The 13,215-nt window shown below is 39.1% G+C and overlaps 1 long non-coding RNA gene across 2 annotated transcripts in view; it reads right to left on the bottom strand.

Annotated features, from left to right (window-relative positions):
• Nucleotides 1–12,647, bottom strand: part of LOC141799979 (uncharacterized) — a 50,916-nt gene extending 38,269 nt beyond the window's left edge. For both annotated transcript variants that reach the window (XR_012599276.1, XR_012599277.1), the window contains exons 1-2: nucleotides 12,596–12,647; nucleotides 7,725–7,980 (exon numbers count right to left, since the gene is read on the bottom strand). This is a non-coding gene — a long non-coding RNA (uncharacterized LOC141799979). The remainder of the gene's footprint in view (nucleotides 1–7,724; nucleotides 7,981–12,595) is intronic.
• Between the last annotated feature and the right edge of the window lie 568 nt (nucleotides 12,648–13,215).

Genomic DNA, 13,215 nt, shown 5'->3' with positions numbered 1-13,215 from the left:
GTTGCTCTGCTGATGGCAGCCAGCGAGCATCAAGGGGTGAAGACGTAGCAGGGATCAAGTGGCATCTCATTTCTAAGAGATGTGTTTCTACTCCTTCCCCTTGGCCCTTAGAACAGAGGGCCAGGGGGAAGGGGTAGACAAAAGCTGCGTTTTTACCAAGCAGTCTGGTTCAGTTTAGTACAGTTCAGTACGGTTTGGTACAGTTAAGCCTGATCCTGTTTGCATTTCCACTGCAAAGCTGTGCTCTCTCATTGTTAGACGGCGTGTAAGCCAGATGTAGAAAGCCGCAGCTGTTATAAAATAGCTTGACGCTGTAGCAACGCGACACAATTTACCTCGCTAATAAATTCAATGAAGAAGAAAAACGCTACACAGTGAACAAAGATCATAGATGGAAGACATGCAGCATTTCGTCCATGTAGCTCTTTGATACAAAGTGCAATCAAGCTTTGTTTCAGAGAAGTCTGTGAAGTTGGTCTGCAGTGTGTTGCTCCACCTTCCGAGAGCAGATCGGTTTAGTTTGGCACCCATACGAAAGGGTCTCAAAAAGTAGGCCGGCTCGTCTCAGTTTTTAGGGATCTGTCGTGGGATAAGTCAGTGAAAACACCACAAAATGCGCGCCGTACCGAGACGAACCGAACCGGTCTGCTTGGTGGAAACGCGGCTAAAGGGGTAAGAGTGACAGTTGGGATTGGCCCTTATTGTCACTTTATGCCTGAAAAACAAAACTTGTTGAATTAGTCACAATAAAGAAACTTTCTTGGAAAGGAAGAGAAAACAAGTTTTTGTCATCCTTGCCTGTTGAATGGAAGACAGGCAAATTTATTTTGATGCATTCAGGGAGTCCAAAAATGTAACCTGCTGATATGCGGCTGATCAGTTCTATAGATCTGAGTACTTCTCATGCTGTACGCAGACCCCTAGGTAAGATTGCTTGCTTAACAAAAGAGTGAAGCTGCTATTAAGCTTTTCAGAAAATAGCACGACAAACTCACCATAGAGAGTTGTAGCTTTACTGCACAAAACAGTGTTTCTTACATCACTGATCCATCTTTATAAATGTGCACAATGATAAAGCAGTATGCTTGTTTCTGCAGATGGATGCTACACCAATTCTGTTCATCCATCATGAATGTGCATCTCACTCATTGTCAGGCCAGACATTAAGCTGAGGTTCAAGAGTTTCAGCTCACAGATCGCCAGCCAAAGGTGTAGGTGCTGAACCTGAGATGATCACTTGGACACTTAGTGAGAGTAATTACTCCATCGTACGAAGTGTGGGCTGCCATGTGACACGGTTTGTATATGCATGTGACAGTGTGAGTATGTTTATCTGCCTCCCTGTGTGGGAATTTACAGACACACCTCGCGAGGCACAAACAACAGTGACCTGGAAAAATAGTCCAAATTCCACCAACATACCAGGGAATCTGGGGGTTTGGGGCTGACAACGCACACACAGACAACGAGAGGCAGAGGTGTGGGAAACGGGAGAGATACAGGGTCAGGGTCAAATAGTGTAGGCCTCACAGACATAGATACCAGTGAGAGATACCAGCTGACACACACTGATGCTGACACTAACAGTGTGATACCACGGCTACCTGAGTGACATTGATAGATGGCACTGAGCCATCCCCACAATCAAACCCAAATTGAGCTCCACTCTCTCACGTTTACTCAGCACATCCTGCACCCCTCTCATCAAACCTCTGCAGAGGAAAAACACTGAACTCAAATAGCACATTAAGGCAGAGCATCTTGAAATGGGTGTCTACCTGTACTCAGACATTTCACGGCTGTGTGTTTATTGTTGCTTGAAGTGGAGTAAATGTGTTTACCTCTTCACTGGACACAACACTGCACTCCCAGCCTGCCAGACTCCTCACCTTTGAAAACACAAACAGCTAAACATACACACAGATTCCCTCATACAGACATCCAGACTCACACTACACAAACACTCTCTGTGAGGAATGCAGGAGACTGTCTTGCTTTAATTTTCAAGTGCGACTCCCTCCAATTTTCATTTTCTGGCACAATTTGTGGGCACCTACTACTGTCCCTATTCCTGGAAAGTGTCCCAGACATAGAGTTAAACATATCTGGGGATATTTTTAACATTCTTTGCAAAAACCATCCTACTGAGGACTGCAGCCTCTACAAGCCTCAACGTCAACCCTTCCATCACTGCAAAAAACTAATTCTTATCAAGTGTTTTTGTCTTATTTTAGGTACAATTTGTCAATTTTATACTTGATATGGGCCCCATCCAACTGGTCAGTCTAGAAAAATGTCTTGTTTTAAGTTATTTCAAGATAAAAATTAGGTCTGAATTGCTTGCAACAAGTAAAAAAAAAAACTGCCAATGCAACAAGAAAAATTTGCTCGAAAATTTGCTTAAAACTTGAAAAATGTCTTGATACATGTAACTGTTCTCTTGATCCATTGGCAGATTATTATCACCTGTTACAAGAAATTAAGACCTCATTATTGTCTTCAAATAACTTGAAATCTGACATTTTCCTGGACGAGTCAGGTGAATGTGGCTCATATTAAGTCTAAAAAACCATTTTCTACTAAAAATAAGGCAAAAACACTTGATAAAGATACCAGTTTTTTCTATGATTAAACTTCACCTTTCTCCAGCAGTGAGTCCAAGGATGGAGAGCAAGGAGACGGTACAGTAGCCTCAGTCGCTCAGTAAACAGTGGTAAACAGAGCAAGCCCTCAGCGTTAGATGGAGGAATACTGTGCACAAAACATTTACATAGAGCTGACATGGAAACAATATCATTTCAGTTTTACAATCAAGAGCTGGTATAACAAAACAACGTAGGGAAAGCTATCAGAGTGATGTTTTTACACTTCAGCCTTGCATTCAACGTAAAGAGATAATTTGATTAAGGATGAAAAAGTTTTAAAAGGGGTCAATCTTTTTCTATGAATATGCTGCAAGAAAAAAATCCGGTGCATTCTTTTATAAATGCAAATCAATAGATATATTGTATGCCATTTCAAAACAGGTTTCACGCTGACTGTTAGTAACAGAAATGTTAAGTTATCTCCTTAGTTTTGACCCTAATTTCAAAATCAGAAGTGAATTGAGACAGGCGTTAAAAAAAAGGACTAATTTTTAGAAACACAACTCACCCCTATGTCGTGTTATATTTACGTGAATAAGACAGCGACAGCTATCTCCTGAATAGGATGGTCAAATAAATTTTCATAGTTGGTCACAATGCCAACAGAATTGTGATGCTAAAATCATACTTGCTGTAAGTTTAAAAATGCAGAGACATGCGACACTTTGTTTCTCCCCATCATGCAGTATCTGCATCCTTCAGTTACTGAGGCCAACTACTCAGAGTGTTTTGATTTCCCTCTGACTGGAAGTCTGCTGCTCTCGTGCCAAGACCGGGGGCTGGCTGCGGTACCAGCTTTCTTTACTAGGCACACATCATATATGTAACACAAAACAGAAATGCAGATGCATGCACACTGCACATGCAATCGCAAATCCACATCAGCTACACAAGAAGGGGCTGGGAAGTATTTTTCACTCAAAGATGTTGCACGGTCCCATGAAAATAAGACGCCAGAGAAAAAACAATTTTAATTTACAAACAGGCTCACTGAATGAAACACTTAAAACATACCACACTCAACCACTGAACGCTGCTCAGTACAAAGCCTTTAAAAGTGGAACATACCAGGCGCCGCCCTGTTGGCTATGGCTGCCCTATGCAGCAACTTTCTCTTCTTTGTCTGTTTCTTGTAATTTTTTCGTCCTTTTTTCGTAATCTTTGTATTTGGAGTGGATCATTACTTTGTATGGCTCATTTGTTGGTCATGGACACAGAACTTTTTCTGGCTGTATTGTTTACATGTGAACTCAGCTGTTAGCAGCCTGTAGCATGTCAATGCTAACTGGTGTAAGGCCTGATGTCTTCCCACAAGGTGAGGAGAAGGAGGTGAGGACGACGTGCTGGTTCTCAGGTGTGAGCTAAGAAGTGATGACATTGACCTGTCTTTCCATCCATCGTTATTGGGAACGTAAGATCTATCTCCAATAAGATGGACGAGCTAGCTGTGCTAACCCAGCAACAGAGAAAATACCAGAGGGCAGAGAAATATTATGCTATTCACAGACATGGCTAACGGAGCTAACATAAGACACCAACGCCACATTGGAGGAGCTTCACCTGCTGTGAGCAGACAGGAGACAGAGATTGAACAGACTGCTGAAGCAGCTCAGTCCTGGACCCTGTGGAGGTGGAGGCTGGCTGAACTGGAGAATGATGGACAAGCTGTCATCATCTATTTTCTTATGGACCTTTTTGCACTTTCTATACACTTTCTCACTTTTGTTTTCTCAATTGCTGCTGAGACTTCAATTTCATTGTACTTGTTACAATGACAAGTTCTATTCTATTCAATTCTATTCTATTCTATTCTATATAGTGGCTGTTGGGTGTCAGATGATTTGCGAAATCCAAAACATGCAAGAGCAAAAACATTAACGTAAAAGCTACAACACAGATGCAAAAGCTACAACACAACGGAAGTACAGCCACAATAAAAGTTAAAAAGGTTAGTTATCCCAATGGACACAGAAAAGCTCTGAAAGTAAGTAAATGATCATCTTTTTTTACTTCTTCTATGATAAATAAAGCTTTGTAGGGGTCTCACCTTCTAATATCCTTCATAGTACTTATATTTTTTTATTTACTGGAAAAACATGTCATATTAATTTTAGCTTTATAATTTAATAAAATTAGCACTTTAGGTGAAAAAAGTAAACAACATTTACTTTCACAACTTTTCTGTGTCCATAACTGTCCTCTTAACTTCCGTTGTGGCTGCACTACTGTTGTGTTGTATAGCTTGTATTTATGTCGTTGCTTTTGCAAATCAGATGACAACTAACAGCCACATGATCTAAAAAAGAAGTTGAAAGCCATATTATATCCTTACATGCTATTTTTAATCCTGGCTCACTCACTTATGAGTATTAAACATTTCTGTTTCTGGAAGTCATTTTATTCCTGTGCACAAATGTGTTCACCTTCATTCTGTAGGCAGCATGACTGAGTTCCCACAATTTAAAGTATCTTTGCTCACATCTCTGTTATTGGCTTTCAGCTCTTTCTCTGTCAAGTGTTTGAACTGGGATAGTTTAGGGGAGAGTAAACAGCGGTCTAATGTGTTTATCAAACACTAAAGTGCACACCAACAGCTATTTACCGCACAGAGAGCCAAACCGCATACAACAACAACAACAGCAACAGGAACATGTAATCTGATAAAGTTACACACTGTAAGGGGAAAGTGATATCGAGGGTGGTTTGTATCATGGACTCACACTGACGGTCTGACAATATGGCCACCCTGCGTGTTGAAAAGCAACTGTTGTAAACACTCCCTCTTCCTATAGTTCAGAAACACAGAGGGACTGTTTGGGGAAAAAAGAGGAAAAGTTTTTCCACAGCCCTCTACTCTGATGAACAAATCAACAAACATGAGTTTCAATTAAAACAACATACAATGTGAACTAACCTATGCTCAGCTGTACCTGCAGGAAGTACAGCAGGAATATATGAGCTGAAAAAGTAGATCCTCCGGGGGGGGGCCTTGCCCATGGAACTAACACAAAGACAGGAAAATTGCATCTTGCCTTTTCAACCTCAAACAGAAACACTAAACAATCTCTGATGCACTTTGTATGCTGCACTGGATGGCTCTAGCTTTCACTATTTAGGTTTACACCTCCTCCCTGTCAACACTATTTGTGTTTCTTGGCTAAATGTATGGTATATGTGCAGTAATACATTCTGTTATAGAATCCTTACGTCATGATGCGTCTGTGTGTGTTGCACTCTCACTGTCATGATCATGTCAACTGTCTTGTTAAGAATCAGAAAAGAAGCATGACACCACAGGGGATCAAACTATACCAGGTTATCAACAGATAAATGGTGAGCAGGTTAACCATTGGTGGCTTAATAAAAAATAACAATATAATAATGAACTTGACCTTTACAGTCTTATATTAATGGCTATCTTAGTTGGTTACACGTCTTAGATGGCTTTCATGATAGATAGTTAGTGAACTGGATAAAATACAACAGGTTATGCAATAGATTTATGAACATGACAGGTGTTTATTTTTGCATATTGCAGGTCTCCAATATACCCCGTGTTTAAAGTCAACAGGTTAGCGCTGTTTCCAAGCACACCTGCTCTTCATCATAACTACTCCTTTAGACCTTATTTTACTAATATATATATATATACATAATATAATATATATATATATATATATATATATATATATATATATATATATATATATATATATATATATATATATATATATATATATATATTTATATATATATATATATATATATATATATATATATATATATATATATATATATATATATATATATATATATATATATATATATATATATAAATATTGACAAAGTTACCAGCAATGTTATAATAGTTAACTAAAATTAAACTAAAATTTAAAATACATTGCAGTTAACTCAAACTAATAAAAACTAGAAAAGGAAACAAAAACGAAGTAAACTAAAACTGTATCTTGTGTTCACAAAACTAACTTCAACTAACTAAAATTATAGAGAAAATTTCCTTAGTTTTAGTTTCTGACAATGTTAATAGCCTTTAGGATTTAAATTAATCTGACACATTTTCCCAACCAATTTTACAACAGTTTTAGGCAGTTGACAGTGCTGTACAGCACCATCATAGCGACGTACTGGTACGTGCTTGTTTACTGCACTGACTGGTTGTGCGCTGTGCTGCGACCAAATGTGGTGGAGCAATGAATCAGAGCATCTGTAATAGTTTAATTGCATGTGAATCTGACTTTAATTGTATTTAAGTCTGTCTTTATTGTTAGAGTCCAAGTTTCTAAATATTTAAGCTCATATTATATTGTTTTATATAGTTTTTGTTTATATTAATTTTTATGTAATTTATGTTAACATAATATATGTGTATATTTTTTATATTAAGTTAATATTATTTTCTTGTGTTTAAGGCAGCAGCCAACAGTTCAGTATCAGCATTAATTGAGCAGTGAGCACTATGTTGGACTGGAAAATAAACAGTATGACAAAATATTTACTCTGACCTTTTTGAATCCTGCACCTGGTTAATAAGGTTTGAAAAAAAAAAAAAAAAACTAAAACTAAACTAAAACTAAGCCTTGTTGCAAAACTCAAAACTAAATAAAAACTAGAATGCCTGCTCTAAAACTAATTAAAACTAAACTGTAATGGAAAAAAAAACCTAAAAACTAACTAAAACTAAACTATAATGACAAATCCAAAACTATTATAACCTTGGTTACCAGTTAATAAGAGTTGGTTACACCCCAATTGTGTGTTGTTTTAGTCTATTGCATTCCGATCTTGGCTTCATTTCCACTAAAAATTGTCAGAGAATGACATCACAGCTAGATTTATACACGCAACAACAACTCAAGTGTGCTGTTGACACACTAAGCCTCTCCTCTACTTGCACTCGGATCAAACTTCAGCTCAAAAAATCTAAGATAAATATATAAAAAATAAAGAAATGATTTGGAGGGATGTTGTGTGTGTACAGTATGATTGCTATGGCAGCAGATTTTTGACACTCTTCTCAACATTATCACAACTGTCTTATCCCCACACATGTGACATTACCTTGAGCATCAAGCAGCACTCTACAAGCTGTTAGGACAACATGAGGCTCGGCGGATCTGAGTGTGGGACTGAGCTGAGAAGAGAGGGGCCTCTGTGGTGTGAGGATGGCCGAATGAGTGTCGCTCTTGGTGCTGTCTGGATCCAAGAAAGAGTGAGATGCTGGGAGGGATGGTAGGAGATAATTCCACTTCTTCAAACTCAAGGAGGGGACACTTCAGTACAGGCGCAGCTCTCACGGTGAGCAGAGTCTGTCTGCCTGTCAGGACACACAGGGGGGGAGTTTGATAAATGCCACTTGGATACAGTTCTCAGTCTGATAACAGCAAAGTCACACTGGGAGCAAAACAGCTTAGTCAGTCTGTGGTGTCATTTTTTGTTCTAAAAATCAATGATACATAAATGTGACACTGGTGCCAATCAGTGTTAACAAAGATGATTTTACTGTGTGAGTAGGTGTACACGTCATCGTGTGTTTGTGTGTGTGTGTATACAGGCTGCTGCACACAGTGACATAGACAAATTGGGTGTCTGAGAGGGACAGATAGCCTTACAGCTAACCTCCACTCACTCACTCACTCACTGAGTGTGATAAGGGCGTCTGTTCACACACACACACACACACACACACACACACACACACACACACACACACACACACACACACACACACACACACACAAATCTCTACCACTGTTATCCATAAGTCGTGTCAAGAAATACCTCCTCCCTCAAAAGGGACACATCAGTGTGTATAAGGCCTGCTTTAGGTTTGTCTGAAAAATGTAGATTTATCACAAATTTCAAACACGCAGATCAGAGGAAGATTGCTGCTGGTCAAATCAGATTTATAGGATTTCTACTCTGCGGCGCTCGACAAGCTGCAAGCAAGTAGGCTGTCAGCCAAAGCATTTTAACTTTCTGTACAATCATCAAACAGGATCTGACTTTGTTGGGAAAAAATATGTTCAAAACATCAGAAGACTTTTATTTTGAAGTTCTACAAACAGGAAGTGGCACCTAGTGACGAAAAGATGAAACTTTTTGAAGTTTTGAAGCTCTCCCACCAAATGGAGCAAAAAATGTGAATTTCTTGTGGCTTCATGTGACATAAATAGAATTGTTTCTGCTAAGTAGAGTGGGTGAGTTCAGATACCAGGTATCGGTGTGATAGCAGCAGCCGATACTTAAGTCCTCCTCCCCAGTAGTTGGCGCTACATTGCAGCCCTTTGACACAATGCATCAGGCCCTGTTCAGACAATCTGAATGAACCAGGGAGAGTAGACAGTTTAACTATTTTATATTGCACTTCAGTGTATTTTCATAAATAACTAAAGCTCTAACAGTTGTTGTTTTTCGCACTTTTGTTAATTTATTTTTCCTTAAAAATCGTTAAATCAGAGAGCGTTGTTTGCGTTTCATTTTGGACTTAATTGCTGAGTGACTGTGCTGCCTTTGTTTAAAATGATCTGTCACTAATTATCAAAACTTTATGTATGAAAGGTACTAGTGGTATCGGTACTTGGTACCGGTGAGTACTCAAGAGAGAGTACTTGTACTGGTATTGGTTTGGAAAAAAGTAGCATCGAACAAACCTACTGCTAAGTAAGGTATGTTACACCTTAGTTTTAAGAGAATGTCGAAACTAAGGATATTACCATCAAAATATTGGGTTAGTTCGTGTCCAGTCATTTGTAACTTTTTTGCATGATCATCTGTTGGGTACAAAAACTGATGTGGCATTAAAGCACATAATGAAGGCATTAAAACACTGTTTTCTGTATGATTTGAGAAGTAATTGCTGTCATTGTTTTAAGGTGGCCCCTTAATCTATTTGTTGTACCCCCTTGTGCGCCCCACCAAACTATAGTTGGGGTCCGCCCATGTAGGTAAGAAAGTGTGTGTGAGGATGCTCAGCGAGTTGTCAGGCCAAGATCTCTCATCAATTCGCTGCTTTTTCCCCTGCGATCCAAACTGGTCTAAAATTTCAATCAAAAATAAGATGAGTTTGATAAAAGGGCTCATGTTTGTGTATGTGCTTGTGTGTGTGCGTGTGTGTGTCTGGGGGTGGTGGTCCTGTGTTTCCTGTTGACCTCAGTGGCCCAGGCTGCCTGTCTATTAGAGCAAGGGGCTATTAGACCATCAGAAAATGGGAGCATCCCCTCTCGTCATGTTGATAAGATCAAGGCATTCCGACGTCCAGAGCGGTCATTACCCTGCTCTCCAGCCCATAATGTCCCTCCATTAGAACACCCTGTTGCCATGGTAGTGCAGCTGTGGCCATTTAAGTCATTTCTTTGCCATGTTGTCTCTCTGGGTCAATGACACATGCATACAAACACACACACACAATGCACACACTGATAAACAGTTAAGCATATGCACATTGCTATCAAAGGTAGTCATGTCTCACTCACACACACTCATACACACACACACACACACACACACACACAAACACACACTCACACACACACACACACACACACACACACACACACACACACACACACACACACACACACACACACACTCTGCAGCACACAAGCTCTGCTGTGTGGTTGTGGCTCATGTGGGGTTATAGCCGACAGGACAGTGAGATGATCGCTGAGTCACTGTCGCTGCAGCAGGACCTGTGATGGATTGTAGAGTAAGACAGTGTGAATGGCTGAGTCATGCGTGGTCTGGCTTCAAACACAAACATGGACAGGCAGACAGATAGGAGGCTGACAAAAACACACACACAAACAGTGATCCTCATAAACAAACACCTCTGGTTGCTTTGAAGATTTTGTGTCAAACAAAGTTGAACCCTTGTTGCCCAATTCTTCATTTGGCTGCTCCAATTCATAAATACACACGTCATACGCTCCTGGACAACCTGGACAATCCTGACCAACATGAAAACTCATCATAACTGACTCTGCTCTAAAGGAACTAATAAAGAAACTTTTCTTTTTAAAGTCCCTTTCTGTTTCTCTCTGAAAATAAATAATGATTGATTTGGTTGCTCAAAACAGACTCTCACTCATTTGACAATAAAAGAAGTCTTCAATCTTGATCACAACTGTCATCTTTACAATCCTCCCATCATCAGATCAGATCTCTTACTCCCTGAATGCTTGTGAGCTTTGCTTTTTATCTGAGCACCTAATGTTGTCAAAAGTATTAAACAAATCATGTGAGACCAGCAGACCAAGACTGGAGTGAAATGGTAAGTACACACCACACTCTCTCAAAGCATCGTGGTTATAAAAGATGATCATCACTCGAGGCTCATGAACTTCTTGCAAGCTACAATGAGCTGTAGTCTCAACTTTGATGATCAGAAATATGGTCATATGCTGAAAGTGTCTGCTTCATCCTAAAAGCAAAAACGGGTCTGCAATGCCCCCTTGTGGCCTAAGCATGACAAGGAAACACACTGAGGTACACGGCCAATATAATATGGGCTTTCTTGGGACTTCTGTCTTTGCCGCATTAGAAAAAAAAGAGAGGTGCAAGTTATCAAGCCTCCCTGCATTGTCATTTGAGTGATCACTTTACCTGAGATCTTCTAGCTGTGTTGCTTTTTTTCATCTAAAAACACTCCCAGTAAGAAAGCTACAACAAAAATCTGTGTCATTATTTTCTAGGTTTTGGGATGTGAAATGAAGCTGAATTCTTAACTTCTACAGTAGCCTTAATTAAAAAAAAAAGTTTTATTTATCAAGCACATTGGTTTGGCGATTATTAAACAGGTTTAGACCCTTACGAAAGAAAAATATATGTACCAATATATTTTTTGAAATGTGTTGTAATATATTATTCATATATTATGATATGCATGGAATAATATATTGAGGGCACATATACAATATATAATATATTCATGAAATATATTGCAATATATTGCAAAATAATCAAATAATTGCCGCTTTCCATATATTGCAATATATTGCAATATATAAATGCTAAATCTCATATATGGGAATATATTACCTAATATATGACATGATATTTTCCAATATGCTGCAATATATTTTTCTTTCGTAAGGGGATGTTTGATCACTTTGTCTTCCAAATTAGTTTGAGTGGTGTACTGTTATTTATTGTCTTCAACTTGTTGGCTCTATATTGTCCTCCTGAAGCTTTACAGTAGCTTTATAGAATTCAGAGCTAACATAGTTCTTTACTTATCCCAGGATTTGAAACACCTCCGACTGAAGGACAACATATTTTATTGGAATGTTAATTTTATTGCCACGATTTAAGCACATTCCTCATGGTAATCTCACTTAAACTCTTGAGCAACTTTGTGAACAAGAAGCCTGCAGTCTCAGATTTGTCCAACCTAACTTCACAATCTGAAACTTCCGTGAGATGACAGCAAAATATTAGTTTTAATGTGTGAGGTGTAAAAACACAGTACAACCTTTCGACGTAACATTTCGGCATGTTTAAGCCTATCAAATCATATGCCACGTCTAAAATCGACACCCAATGTAACACTCACTTCATTTCAACTGCCACAACTAAAGCTCTCTAAAAGGGGGTACGAGTAGGCCCAACATCCTCACAGACTCAAAACAAAATATCACAATACAACACAATACATCACAACACAACACTTGTGATTTAAAAATCAAACTCTTTTGACGTTGCTTGGACACACATAGACTGGGTATGTGTTCATCTTTGAAATAAAAACTTCAGTAGTGTTAAGTTGGTTTGGCAAGCTCCAAGCTACCTGTCGTCTCTCCAAGAAGTAAGTAACTATTCCCACTCGTTAAACACTAAAGAGGCGTTTCATGGTTATCCTTAAAGTGTCGACATTTTTTTTAGAGTTATAAAACAGTTTAAATTTGTCTTTACATTCAGGCAGTCATACTCACACCGAGTCGTTACGTTGCAGTTATATTTACGCCAAGTTGTGTTATGTTGCTTTGGCAAAAGTCGCTTTGTTTTGTCTTCTACTGCCATCTAGCGGCATCACTAGCAACAACTAGCGAGCTGTTGTCATCTCTTTTTGAGCTGCACAGTAGTGATGGGAAACTCGATTCTTTTTACTGAATCGAGTTTAAATGAGTCACTCACTAAAGTGAATCGTTTTTTTGAGTCTTTTGAGTCACTCGAGTAAATTACCCAGAAAGTGCATAGAAATCTATATTTCAGAGAGATTCATAGGTGGCAGCGGTGCTGTTTTAATGAAAGATAGGTAAAGACAGATGAATAAAATGCGAGATAACAGCGATATGGCGAGACATTGCAAGTTGGAAAAGTTTGCGAACTCAAGTGTCTGCGCCAGCGGGAGGTGAGTGAGATTATGTGCTTTGAGTCATTCTGTGAGTGAGTTAGTGCGACCTGTATGTGCTAAGAGTCGAGTAATGCTACGTATGTTCGAGCTAGCGAGTGACTCGTTCGTGCTTTGAGACATATTGTGAGTGAGTTAGTGATCCGTATGTACTGTGGGTGAGTTAATGACCCGTACACACTGTGAGTTGAGCCATTCCAC

The sequence above is a fragment of the Halichoeres trimaculatus genome, unplaced genomic scaffold, assembly GCF_033239565.1.
Source record: "Halichoeres trimaculatus isolate MK-OKI-2021-1 unplaced genomic scaffold, fHalTri1.1 fHalTri1_scaffold_11, whole genome shotgun sequence".
NCBI classification, from domain to species: Eukaryota; Metazoa; Chordata; class Actinopteri; order Labriformes; family Labridae; genus Halichoeres; species Halichoeres trimaculatus.
The sequence above is the reverse complement of the archived record's forward strand: the minus strand, read 5'-3'. Positions and strand labels throughout refer to the sequence as shown.